This window comes from Stegodyphus dumicola, chromosome 11, assembly GCF_044657685.1.
Source record: "Stegodyphus dumicola isolate Sdum_Otavi_A_Nest chromosome 11, ASM4465768v1".
NCBI lineage: Eukaryota > Metazoa > Arthropoda > Arachnida > Araneae > Eresidae > Stegodyphus > Stegodyphus dumicola.
Genome location: NC_140778.1, coordinates 104,600,461 through 104,613,195, shown reverse-complemented (window position 1 = coordinate 104,613,195; position 12,735 = coordinate 104,600,461). Strand labels below are relative to the sequence as shown.

At 35.3% G+C, this 12,735-nt stretch overlaps 1 long non-coding RNA gene across 2 annotated transcripts in view; it reads right to left on the bottom strand.

The window, feature by feature from the left end:
- Positions 1–12,735, bottom strand: part of LOC146994229 (uncharacterized) — a 118,985-nt gene that overhangs the window by 32,685 nt on the left and 73,565 nt on the right. The window lies entirely within an intron of this gene.

The following is a 12,735-nucleotide window of genomic DNA, read 5'->3' as shown; positions in this document are numbered from 1 at the left end:
AGCTACGATTGCTACGATATTTACGAATACTTTACTCTAAGAGTTTGCACTTCTTGTAAATGCTACGTCCAATGTCATCTCTTTTCAAGGAGACAAAGAAAACAGGTAGCTTCCTCATATCAGATTTTTTAGTGAATTGGGTAACCTTCAAAACAGGATATCCGGCTACACACAGTTCAGTTTTGATTTCGTCAATACCAGAATCATCAGTTAATCCTCTAATCACCACTTTGATTGGAGTATCGGCTTTTGCGCGAGAAGTCCTAAATTGTAGTTCCAAGTTGTAGTTTTTTGTAAAAACAGCAAGTGCAAGATCACGATAGTGAGCAGAACCAAGAGTAATGATAATTTTGTCTCTAGTGAGAGTACCAGAAAAAAATTGGCACCATTTCTAAAACACATTTCTTTAACTTCTTTCCAAGTAACTTCCGGTTTTTCTAGTGCAAATGATCGGTGGCAGTCCTTTCTTTTTACAGTTAGTATCTCAATTGAAGGGAGGATCCAGAATGTAGTTATCCTTGGAAGGTGGAGCTTCACTGCAATCCATTTTATCGTCTGTGTCTGGAATAGAATTCAAAACTTCGAATTTATTCGGCGAAGAGAATACTGTCTGCACTAGCTTCAAAATTGTAGAGTGCATAGCTCATTTTAATTAGTGTCATGTATCAGTATGTTGTTTATGAAATTGTGTTTACCTGGTTGAGTGTTTTTTGTGGTTGCACTTGATGTAATGGAGATTCAAAAAGTATCTATCTATATATATATATAACTAGCTTTACCCGCGGCTTCGCTTGCGTTGATGTCCTTAAAAAAGTTTCAACTCCGCGTTGATTTTAAAAATACACTCCACTCAAATTAAAGAACATTCGAGCGCCTTAAAATGATAAAACAAAATTTTTTATCGCACACAGTAAAATGTAAAGAATATAAAATGTAAATGCAATTTTTCAATCAACAATAACAGAAATATGGTAGGGTACGAAGTGCGCCAAATTTGATCTTAGATCCCCGTCCCCCTCTTATATAATCCACGAACTGCGCGACGTTTCCTGTCCCCTATTTCTTTCCCAAGAAGATTGGGTGCTACAAAAAGTCATTTATTGCCATTAATGGGACATTCTATTGAGACTGCAAGCCTTTATTTTCGTTTATCAATATTGTAAAAATTGTGCATGCAAAGCAAATATTAATTTAAAGTCTGGCATGTGCTAAAGTAAAAATAAATTTCTTTTACAGTCATTTTAAAGTTTTATGATGCTTAAAGGAATAATGAGCCAGATCTTTTTTATTTCCTGTAAGAATTAAAAACTTTCCAAATCGCTGATAGATATATAGCTGATATATGTCTTAGTTGCTGATATATATATATCAGTTTTGAATAGTAAAATTGATTGATTAATGACATACACAAAACTGATACATAATCAACCTATCAAATATCGGATTTGTAGCTCACCTTAAATAAGTTTCTTGTCTAGATAAATATTAACAAATCTTCTTAGATAATTATGAGCGTTCTTAGATAATTAATAATTATGAGCATCAGCAAAATTTTCATAATTAACAACAACGGAAAAAAAAAAAAACCTCCCTTATATTCATATCCTGGGATTTTTAGTTCCCTTTTAATCCCTTCCTTTTTCATATATTGTTGCACTGTACTCAAGTTTTCATTGTATGTAGAATTTATATACTTTGTATTGTATTTATGCCAATTTATATTTAAATGAGAATTTTTACAAATTCTTGCATCACAACTCTAGTTAACAGAAGTTGTTTCTAACCCCTTGGCAAAGCTTAATCTTCAGCATTTAGCTTATTTTCTAACCTAGTTTCAGGCTGAATTATTTGTAAATTTAATTACTTGAAATTATTTGTTAACAAAGATGGTCGCTAAATCACATAATAATATTTCTAATTGTTGTAATTTATAATGCAACGAGTTCATGTGATTTATAATATAATTAATTTATAATTTTTCAGCAGTATTGAAATTAATAGCAGATACTAATAATGTTATACATTTAGATTACAATCATTTAGATTGCCATTGCCTTCTTCACTCATGCTTTTATGCTACATTCCTAATATTTCATAATGGCATACAGGTAAGTTTAACTCATCCATTAAACATGTAAATCTCTAATTCAGCCCCCTTTTGTTCTTACGTGTGCTGTATCTTGTATTTTCTTTAATATATTGTTCAGCCTAATTTCAAAGGTCTTATGATCAAGCGGAAAGGACACTAAACATTGGTAGTTCGACCCGAGTTTCTAGTCCCAGTGAAGTTTATATGGATATCAATAAATTAAGGATTATTTCTCCAGCTAATTTTCTTAACATGTTTATTCCAGAATTTTCTTTTCACACTGTAGCGCTTAACTTTATGAGTTTTCTATAATCATTCAATTTCTCTAGCCTTGGCAACTTTGCATACCTTCTAACAAGAAGTTATATTTTTAGCCACTGTATTTTAATTCCTGTTGACTATCAGTACATTATTCACTTGTTTCACAAGTGCAACTTTTATTTTATACGCAAATCTACATAAAATAGCATTAAAACTTCAATTATGCGGAGCTCCTGATCGATTGCTTGTTTTAGATTGAATGAAATTAAGCTTAATGTTTCTGTTAATTAGCTTGTTATTAATTTAATTATACATTTCTAATTAATTATATATTCAGATATTTCCCAGTATGTTACTCAAACTTTTGCATCCCAGTTTTTAATTTTTGTTTAAGAAAATAAACTTTTATTTATTGAGAGGCCTGATTGATTATATTAATTTGCAGTATTGTTTATCTAATTCCTTTCTTCTAGACAAATTTTAGAAAAAACTTCTTAGCATAATAATTTTGATTTATTTACAATTTATACGTCAGTGTTCCAAATGCATAGTAATGTTGTTATAATAGATTTCATGCTAAGCTTTTTTTAAATTTAATTAAATTTAATTTCTGCAAACATTTACATGATTACTTTAATTAACAAAAAATATTTTTAGCACACTTTGATATGGAATAATTTTTTGTGCGTTAGTGAACTCTATTAAATTTTCCAGTTTAGTTCAGACATCTTGACTATTATTGATGTAATTTATTAAAAATATAATTTGTATGCTTTATAATTATTTAATTTATGATATTATTATCATAAATGAAAGATGTTTGCAATGCTAATATGTATGTTTACCAATACCTTTTATTTTCTTTGTTAGCTCTCGCATTTATTACTGTTATTCAGGTAATTAGCCTGCTTGTTAGATATTTTGTACTTGTTCTTATGATATGTAATTCTATTTATTTATTTTTATTTTCCTCTTGGCTACAATTGGCTTCGAAAAGTTAAATTGTAACCTTGTAGGCAGCAGGTGGAAGAAATTTAGATTGGCGCAGTTGGACTATAGCTCGACCCGGGGGATATTTTCATTAGCGCAGTTGGAGTACACCCAAAAATATATAACACGAATGAATAAATCTTTAAAAAAATACGAAAAGCATTAAATACATCACAAAAGTCGAAATGTTGATAATAGTTTCAAGTTGGTAATTTAATTAGAAATTACTAATTTTAAAATGATTTTCCACGTGTAAATTCGTGAACTTTGACTTTTCTCCAACGGTTGACCGGATATCAGCTTCCCCCCTCCGTCGCTTTCGAATCGCAGCCTGTCAACAAAGAATTAACAATAGCAAGCGGAGTATTGTTTCATCTGTGATTAAGCTGGAAATTTTGAAATAATTTAAGAGACAAAAACAGTTATACCACCATTGTTCCTATCATTCAGAGAGCGACACAAGTTTCTAAATTTCGAGAAATTTGGATAATTAGATCAAAAGTTATAATTTTTTATCACCAATTTATTGGACCCACACGGGAAGACTCAATAAAAAAATCCCTAATGTCGCTATTGAGTCTCATTCAAATTAGTGTTTTCAGAGTTTTTTTATTAATATCTCACCTGATTAAAGTCGTACGAAGATGAGAATGGTATCGATGGATCCCGACGAATCTTTGGAATCAGCGGATATGTGTTTCGAAATTCAACTAATCGCCGTTCCATAGATATTTGTGAAAGTATAAATTGGCGCGTAGCCAACTCCCTTTAATAGGGAAAAATCAAACAAAATAAGTGAAAAATTTAGGGGGAAAGTAGTTTTTAATTAATATTTCGGCTAATTAAAGTCGTACGAAGACATTTTATAGTCTTTTCTAATATATGAAAAATATTTCTTGAAAATTTCATGATAATCGGTTAAGTTATTAAGGCGTGAAAGCGTAACAAACACACAAACAAGCTCACATTCACATTTATAATATTCGTAAGGATATATATATGTGTGTGTGTGTGAGATTAAGAGATATAATACTTTTTGTGTTATGGAATATGGCTTTATATTTTATTATATGCTGTCAATGATATTGAAGTACTTGGTATTCAGCACTAGCAGTCTCAAAATTTTATATTCCGTCCGTCCCAAACTAGTACCTACATTTTGGTCGAAAATTTTGCTCCAAATTAGTTGCTACCTTTCAAGCAAGTGGAGTCATAAATAACTTTTGATGCAGTTTAGTAGATCGACATAAGTAAAATTATACAATGTACTACAATGAATGTAACGCAGTATACTGAACTTTAATTCTGAGTTTCGAGTTTCCACAAATGTAGCACTTATTATGGGACAAGATCAGATCGTTTCACGAATATCGCAGCATATAGCAGGAAACTGCTTTGACTGCGGGAAAGGGAGAATATGCCCTTAGGCCTTGGTTATTTGGTGTTTAAAAGGGAAAAAATCGCCGCGCCAACCTAGGCGAAGCTTTGATCATACAAAAGTACGAAAATGAAAAGGTAAACATAAAAGGTTCTCCGCGTCTAGCCGTTCGAGCTGGGAGCTTTTCTTTATGAGTCTGGGAGAGATGATTCATCGAGGCCAGTCACGTGAGCGGTCACCCACCCAAGTACTGATCCCAAGACGAACCGCTTGTGTCTGAACTCATTTTATTCTGTAATTCTTTTATGAAACTCATTTTATTCTGTATTTCATAAGTGCATTTGAACTGAAAGCACAAAAATTCCCGAATCAATGGTAAATTAATAATCCAAAATTTTAAAAATAAATCACAGGCATATGAGAAATTTAATGAATTTTTTCATTGTAATTTTTAAGTGTTAATTATAAAACTAAATAACTACACTATACTATTAAACTAAAAAAAATGTAAATATGATGGAGATACTCTCTCACCTCTATGGGATGGAATTAGAATTCTTGCAATCAAAACTGTCTTTTTGTGACATTTTATTTACCACGCCATTTCGTTCTGATAATGTTAAAAAGTTAGCCTTGGAAGAACTACACGCTTAAATAATAATAGTAAACATTTTTTCATTGTCTTCACTAACATCACAGCTTGATTTTTTGCTAAATTTATTAGGTATTTCTCCCGCCTTCTTAGCACGCCTTCATGGTGTAATGATCAGCACACTCGGCGCGTATTTGAAAGGTCCGTGGATCGAGTCCCGGCGAGGGCATGGCTCATTTTTCATCTTTCCTGCTTCGAAATAGCCTAATGTGTCTACAACTTTAAATCGATTTGCTCAGTATTTCACAAAAAGAAGTCATGGCATCAAACTTTAACGATGTCTTACTTCTAAGCCTTAGCTGCTATGATATGCACTGTGTTATGCGTAGAATGTTTTGAACTTTTATTGCAAATCGTTGATGTATATTTTGCAGATTATAAAGTGATAATAAAATAAACGTAGTATTTCTTTGCAAATTGCTTTTTAACGTATAATTATGTATTACGTTTAGGAAATTAATGATAATGCTTTCTCAATGTAATCAGTTATTATTACTTAAATATACAGGGTGTCCAGAATCTATTTCAAAGCTGCCTACAGGCAAACCAGTCATCAAGAAACTGTGAAATTTTGTTTGCAAACTTATTGAAGGAATGGGAATGTCTTTCAGCGAAAACACAAAAAACAATTATTTACAAACATCACCACTAGAAGGCATTGTAGTAATACATTACACATTTAACCATAGCTTTACAATAGTCTTAGAATTTAAAAAGTTTTATTGCAACAAAACACGTTCCACATGATGGACCATCTGAAATCGCAAGATGGCATGTTCCACAATTGACCGAAGCGTGCAATGGAAAATGTTCAGCACGTGGCGTGAAGTGCTGGCTTTAAGATCAGGTAAAGTTCTCGGATTGGTACGACGTACCAGATGTTTCAATTGTTCCGAAAGCCGAAAATGGCATGGATATGATCTTGCTATTGGGGAGGCCACACATATAAAAAATGCCGGCTGATGACACGTTCTTCTGTAAAATGAAGTTTAAGAACATTCGTAACACACCATGTAATGTGTGGACGAGTTCAATATTGCATAAAGATTGTGCCTGCAAGCGCTGACATGCTTTCAGAGGAGGAACGACTTCGTTCTTTAACCAGTGATGCATATCGCTGCCCGGTCGTCGAGCATGTGACTGAACCTATAGATCTTAATTCTGTAAAGAAGTACCGAGCGAGAATAAATGATGCAGAAAATCCACCCCATACTGTCACTTTTGAGGAATTCAGTGGAACCTCTAAGATAGGCAGAAGATTTTCTGGTTCTCCAATTCGGCAGTTGTGAGTGTTCACTGCATCGTCTAAACGAAAATGCGCTTTATCAGTCAGAGGATATTCTAAGGTTATTCTGAACCGACCTCAAAGCGAGCAAGAAACTAAAGAGAGAACCGAAGTCGAGCTTCAAATTCATGTGGAAGCAACCGCTGCACTAGTGAAAGTTTGTAAAGATAATATCGGAGGATATTCCGCAAGATTTTATGGACCTTCTTATGGCCTATCCAATGCCTCTGCTGCGCACCGAGCACTGAATGTTTGAAGCTGTGTCCTCTACCATCTGAAGTGCAACATTCGATACTCGTTCGGGAGAAATGGATTTTCTTCCTTTTCCATGACGAACAGAAAATTATGTTGTTTCTTCAAATTTCGTTAAAATTTTATGAAGGCTATAAGGTGAGTGAGTGAGTGAGTGCACCGCTATGATGGCTTCCGACCACGGACAGAACCAAACGGAATTATATACCATCACGGCGGGGAAGACTCCAGAGTAACAAGGTTGAATATTATAAACTAATAACAGTTTTTACATATTGTTAACTGCAAGGCACTAAGCGTTATTCTGGTTATCTGCTTTAAGTTCTGAACTTTTGAAACATTATAATATTATCCACGGTTGTTTCTGCTTAGGCAGTGTTCTGAGATTTTCTCTATTTTATCAAGGGCTATTCGGTTTTTGAGTGTGTTAGTCGTCCACATTGCCCAGGCACAGTCCGCTGGTTTCTTCAAGTGCCAGGTTCTTGTATGTACACAATGGAAGTAATAATGGTCCGTGTCGCCTTCCTCTCCGCATTCGCAGAAAGGAGTATCCCTAAGTCTGAATCTGTTCAGGTATACTGGGAATGGTCCATGACCTGTCAAGAACTGTGTTAGGCTAGCACAGTGGGTCTTTATTTCCATGTTAACTTTTGGCAGTAAGCGAACTATCCTTCGTCCTACCTCTGCCTCTGTCCATCTACTTTGCCAATTTTGTAGCAGACTTGTCAAAGTTGTTCGCTTAATATGAGACCAAGGAAGTTTAGTTGGTCTTTCTAATATATCCGTACAGTTGGCTGCCTGCTTGGCCAGTAGGTCAGCGGCTTCATTGCCTTGAATCCCTGTATGAGCGGGAACCCATTTTAAAGTGGGTCTTTGCGAAATAGGCATTGTCAGAAGCTGTTTCTGAATTCTGTATACCAATGGACACTGGCTGTTTTGACTTGCGATAGCCGTCAGACTTGATGCCGAATCACTGAGTATGGAGAATTTCTCCTGTTGACATGTGTTCGCATATCTAATTGCAGCACTGATAGCTAGAAGCTCTGCTTGGTATACCGAGTTGTTCAAGCCTAATTTCCTTTTCCACTCGAATGTTACAACTCCATTTTCTAGTCGACAGAAGGCGCTGCCCGTGCCGTTCTCAGTTTTGGAGCCATCTGTGAAAAGGTTATTACTGTACCTCTGAATTGGTTGGTCGTTTATACTGATACCGTCAGAGAGATTAAAAGCTGCTGGATGAAAGTTATTGCAGTTGTTTTGCTCCTCGTAGTCCGAGTGGTGATAACTATGATCCCAGAGTGTTGAAGTTTGACCCAGCCTGGTAACCCTTACGATAGCTGCCTCCCTTTCTACTATCAAATCTAGGGGAGGAATTCCTGCTAGTTGTTGTAGGGCTAGTGTTGACGTGGTACGATAAGCCCTGCATACTTGAAGTAGCTGCTGTCTCTGAATAGAAAGCAGGGATCTTTTCATATGAGAGGTAAGTTCGCCACCCCAGATTGCTGCTCCATAAGTTATTACTCTTTCTGTAATGGTTCTATGCCAAATTTTTAGTAGCTTAGATGAGATACCCCATTTATGTGAAGTCATGCGTCTCATGTTGTTGCTTAGGATGCTAATTCGAGTCTTAAGATTCCTGACATGTGGCATCCAAGAAAGTCTGTTATCGAGTAATAGCCCAAGATATTTCAATTGGGGGAAACATTTTACCGGTATCCCATGGAGTTTAATGCTTGGGTTGCGTCTTAGCTGCCTGCTGCGTCCTATGAGCAAAGCTTTAGTTTTCTCTGCCGAAATCTGAAGCTTATGTGCTCTGGCCCATTGGGAGAACAGATCAAGACAGTATTGAGATCTCATTTCGAGGTTACTCCTTCCTGCCACAACTAGCATAAAATCGTCCGCATAGGCTATGATTCGAGCGTATTCTACGCTCTCAAACTGACGAAATGCCGAGTTTGCCACTATATTCCACAGTGTTGGTCCAAGGCATGACCCCTGTGGGCATCCTCTAAAGACAATTTTGACATAAATGCCGCTGTCTGATGTTACTTGTACACTTCGATCTTGAAAGTACGAGCGAAGGATGGTAATAATGGCTGTTGCGCACGCCATGTTGTGCAGCAAATTTATTACGTCTGGCCACCAAAGGGAGTCAAAGGCTCCCTTGATGTCAATGGCTATTGCCAATGAGTGCAAATTGTTATCCTTGTTCTGTTTGATAGTGGCCATTAAGTCTTTTATGGCATGTTCAGTTGAGTTGCCCATTCGAAATCCATATTGGTTGGGATGCAGGGCGTTGTTCCTTTGCAGGAAGAAGTCCAATCTGTAAAGAATTACTCTTTCCAATACCTTACCGAGCGCTGGCAGTAGACAGACTGGCCTGTAAGATGTAGGTTCTGCCGGAGTTTTGCCTGATTTTAGGAATAACGCCACTTCTGCCAACTTCATATTTTTAGGAAAGTACTGATGTTTCCAGCAAGCTGAAATGACCGCAAGGAATAGTTTTGGGAATTCCCGGTGTATCTCTCTAATGATGATATTATCAATTCCATCCGGACCTGGAGCTTTTTTGGGTGCCAGAGTACGTATGATGTTATCCACTTCCATTTGCGTAGGAGGGAGTTCGTCTCTTCTGGTAACTTGGCGAAATTTCATACTGTAGGTTTTTCTCGCTTCCTCTTTCTCCTCTAAGAAATCCTCTTCATCATCATCAGGAAAAACTGCATTTATGATCTCACTTACTTCGATGTTGGATGAGGCAGTGCTATTCACCATAGGCGAAAGGGTCGTAGGACGAAACACCTTGTTACATGTTATCTTTTGAGTAGGTCCATAGGCTTTAGTGACATTACTACAGTAAGTTCTCCATGAAATTAACTTGGCCTCTTTAATTTTTCTTTTATATAAAGCTCTGGCTTTATTGTATGTTATCATTTTGAGTTGCCGTAGATATGGATCTACCGTGGATTGTGCTTTTCTGCGAAGTGCTCGAACTCTGCTCCTCTCTGTGTTAAGCTCTGGTTACCACCAGGATATCGAGTGTTTTGCCTTTACAGATTTCAAACGATATGCTTTGTGGCTATAAGGTTATAAGGCTATAAGGTATTTTCCCCGTGCTTTTTGCATGCATTCGTGGTGTAATGATAGCACACTCGGCACGTATTCGAGAAGTCCAGTTTCGAGTCTCGGCGAGGATATTGCACATATTTCACATACTGCTGCTTCAAAATAACCCAATGACTCTGCAAGGTTTGCAACATTCATTGGACCTTTTTGAATCCTCTTCAAAGTCCGAAATTTCCGTGCAGCAGGTACTGCGGTTGTACGGCGGCAGGCATGAGTCCAGACACCAGCCTTCCTGAGATAACATCTTTCCGTGACCAACACTGCTGCCAACACGCGTGTACATTGGATGTAATCCTGCCAAGTCATTCTGAATTATCGCGAAAAGAAAATCCATCATATCATAACCCTATTACACGGCCTTGTTCAAGCTCAGTAACCTGACGGTTCTTTTTGGTCTTCTTAAAGAAGGAACAGTGAACTCGTTCACTGTGCTCAATCCGAAAGATAAATAAAGCATATGTAGTTGACATTGCTTGATGAAACATGATTTACATTTTCATTGTGGTGCTACTGAGGCCTGAAGTAAAGAAAGTTTTCCTAATATTTACAAAGATTTTAGAATTTTATTGATATTAGCATTTTCCACGTGTAATGCGGAAAGATCGCTTTCTACGCTGAAACATTAAAAAAAAAAAAAAAAAAAAAAAAAAAAAAAAAAAAAAAAAAAAAAATTTACATGCTAAATTATCCAAAATATTAGTGCCTTATTTACATTACAATATTAGGTAAAAAATGCCTTTAAACGGATTACATCTGTTTTATACGTGTATACATATATATATATATATATATATAATTTATTTGCTATGGAAATATTGATTATATTATCTCCTAATTAATTTTAGTAGAATTATCTTAATAGAGTGAAACCATAGTTAGTAAGTTCAATTCCGAAAATCGTGTTAAAGTAACTTGAATGTAAATTGTTAAAAATGTTTAACGGGGAGTTGAATTAAATCATGACTAACAAAATTTCAATTGTAAAAAGAAATAAATTAAAAGCAGGTAATCATTACCATTGATCGGAAATTAGTTGACGTTTCAAGGGGAACAAACCAACTCCCGTTCAATGAATAATAATTAAGAAATAAATACGAAGGTGTTTCGTCCTTTACTCAAGTAATAAGGCAATGCTAAGCCGGCAATTCAGGCTAGGCCAATTGAATTTTCGGAATTGAACTTACTAACTATGGTTTCACTCTATTAAGATAATTCTACTAAAATTAATTAGGAGATAATATAATCAATATTTCTATAGTAAATAAATTATTATTAACTTACTTTGCAGCAATTGCGCAAGTAGTAGAATAACTCGATTTCGCACTAAGTGAATTTAAGATCATACAACATATATATACTTTTATATGTTTGCACATATTTTAATTATTTTAACTTTTAATTTTTTAATTATTTTAACTTTAAATTTGCTTTTTTTAAATTTGCTTTTAGATATATATATATATATGAAATGATACCTATAAAAGAACTTTTAAATATTCTAAATGGTGTTAGTGTATTTAATTATGGCAAAGCACACTAGGGCTATCTGCCTAAGGAGAGGGATGCCTTTCGTGGAGGACTTTCTAAGGGAAACTGGCTCGTATACACGTTACACATGGGGAAAACCACGAAAACGCCCATGCAGCCAGGCCGTTCGCGGGATTCGAACCTCGGACCGAACTACCAGTGCTCAGCGACTTTACCGCTCGGCCGCTGGTGGGCCTAAATATTCTAAAAACAGAGAATGAATTTGGTGTGTGATTTGGCGTAAGTTAAAAAATTGCTTTTAGAAACATCTTTGCCATAAAAAAGTGTAGGTGTTTTTCTGTTGCTGATTGGTGTTTAAACTTCATCATTAATAACGTTATAATACAAATGCAATTGAACGAATATCATGTATTATAACTAAACAACCTGACTTAATTGCAGATGTATGATTTTTAGATCAAAACCAATTTTAAATGGCGAACATATAAGTAAGAAAAATTACGCAACAGTATGTTTGGCATTATGATGGTCAAAAATTAAAATCTAGAATGGGCGATTGTTTTCACATACTCATTCTTTCCTCTACATTTACACTTGTGTCCTTATTTGACAGTATAGATTTGTTTTGGACAGTTACTTTGCTCTCTGGTTTCAGAAAACATTTTACATTGCATTAATGTTTATTCTCGATTTGTTCTGGCTACTTCAAATTCTGAAATTTGTGACTCATGTGATAGCGGTAAATGTTTCACCCCCTTTTTTCACTCATTTCCTAACTTCCCCTAGAAGATATTTTAGATCAATACTCAATCATATTAATATTTCATTGTGACAGCATTTGAATTGAAGTCAGCCGGACATGTTGCACCTGCCCAATATTTTTGGCTATTAGTTTTAGCTGGAGTTGTTGAGTAAAAAGTCAGGTTATGAGTTGTATTTTACCTCCTTAATAAATATGCTAAATGGATTCATATAACCGTACGATTACCATGCCGTGCGAAATAGATGCATATAATGTTATATTTTCTTTTTGTATCAGGTACTCTCCTACCCGTTTTTTAATCACAGCATTGCCTCGTGTGGTAGGAAATTTAACACCAATGTTTGAAAGTATTTTATTTGTTCAATGAAAGTCAAGATTCGTTTTTTAAAGACATACTCTTAAGTATTTATTTAACTATCTGAGCTATAATGAAAATAGGCAATGTAGTAGG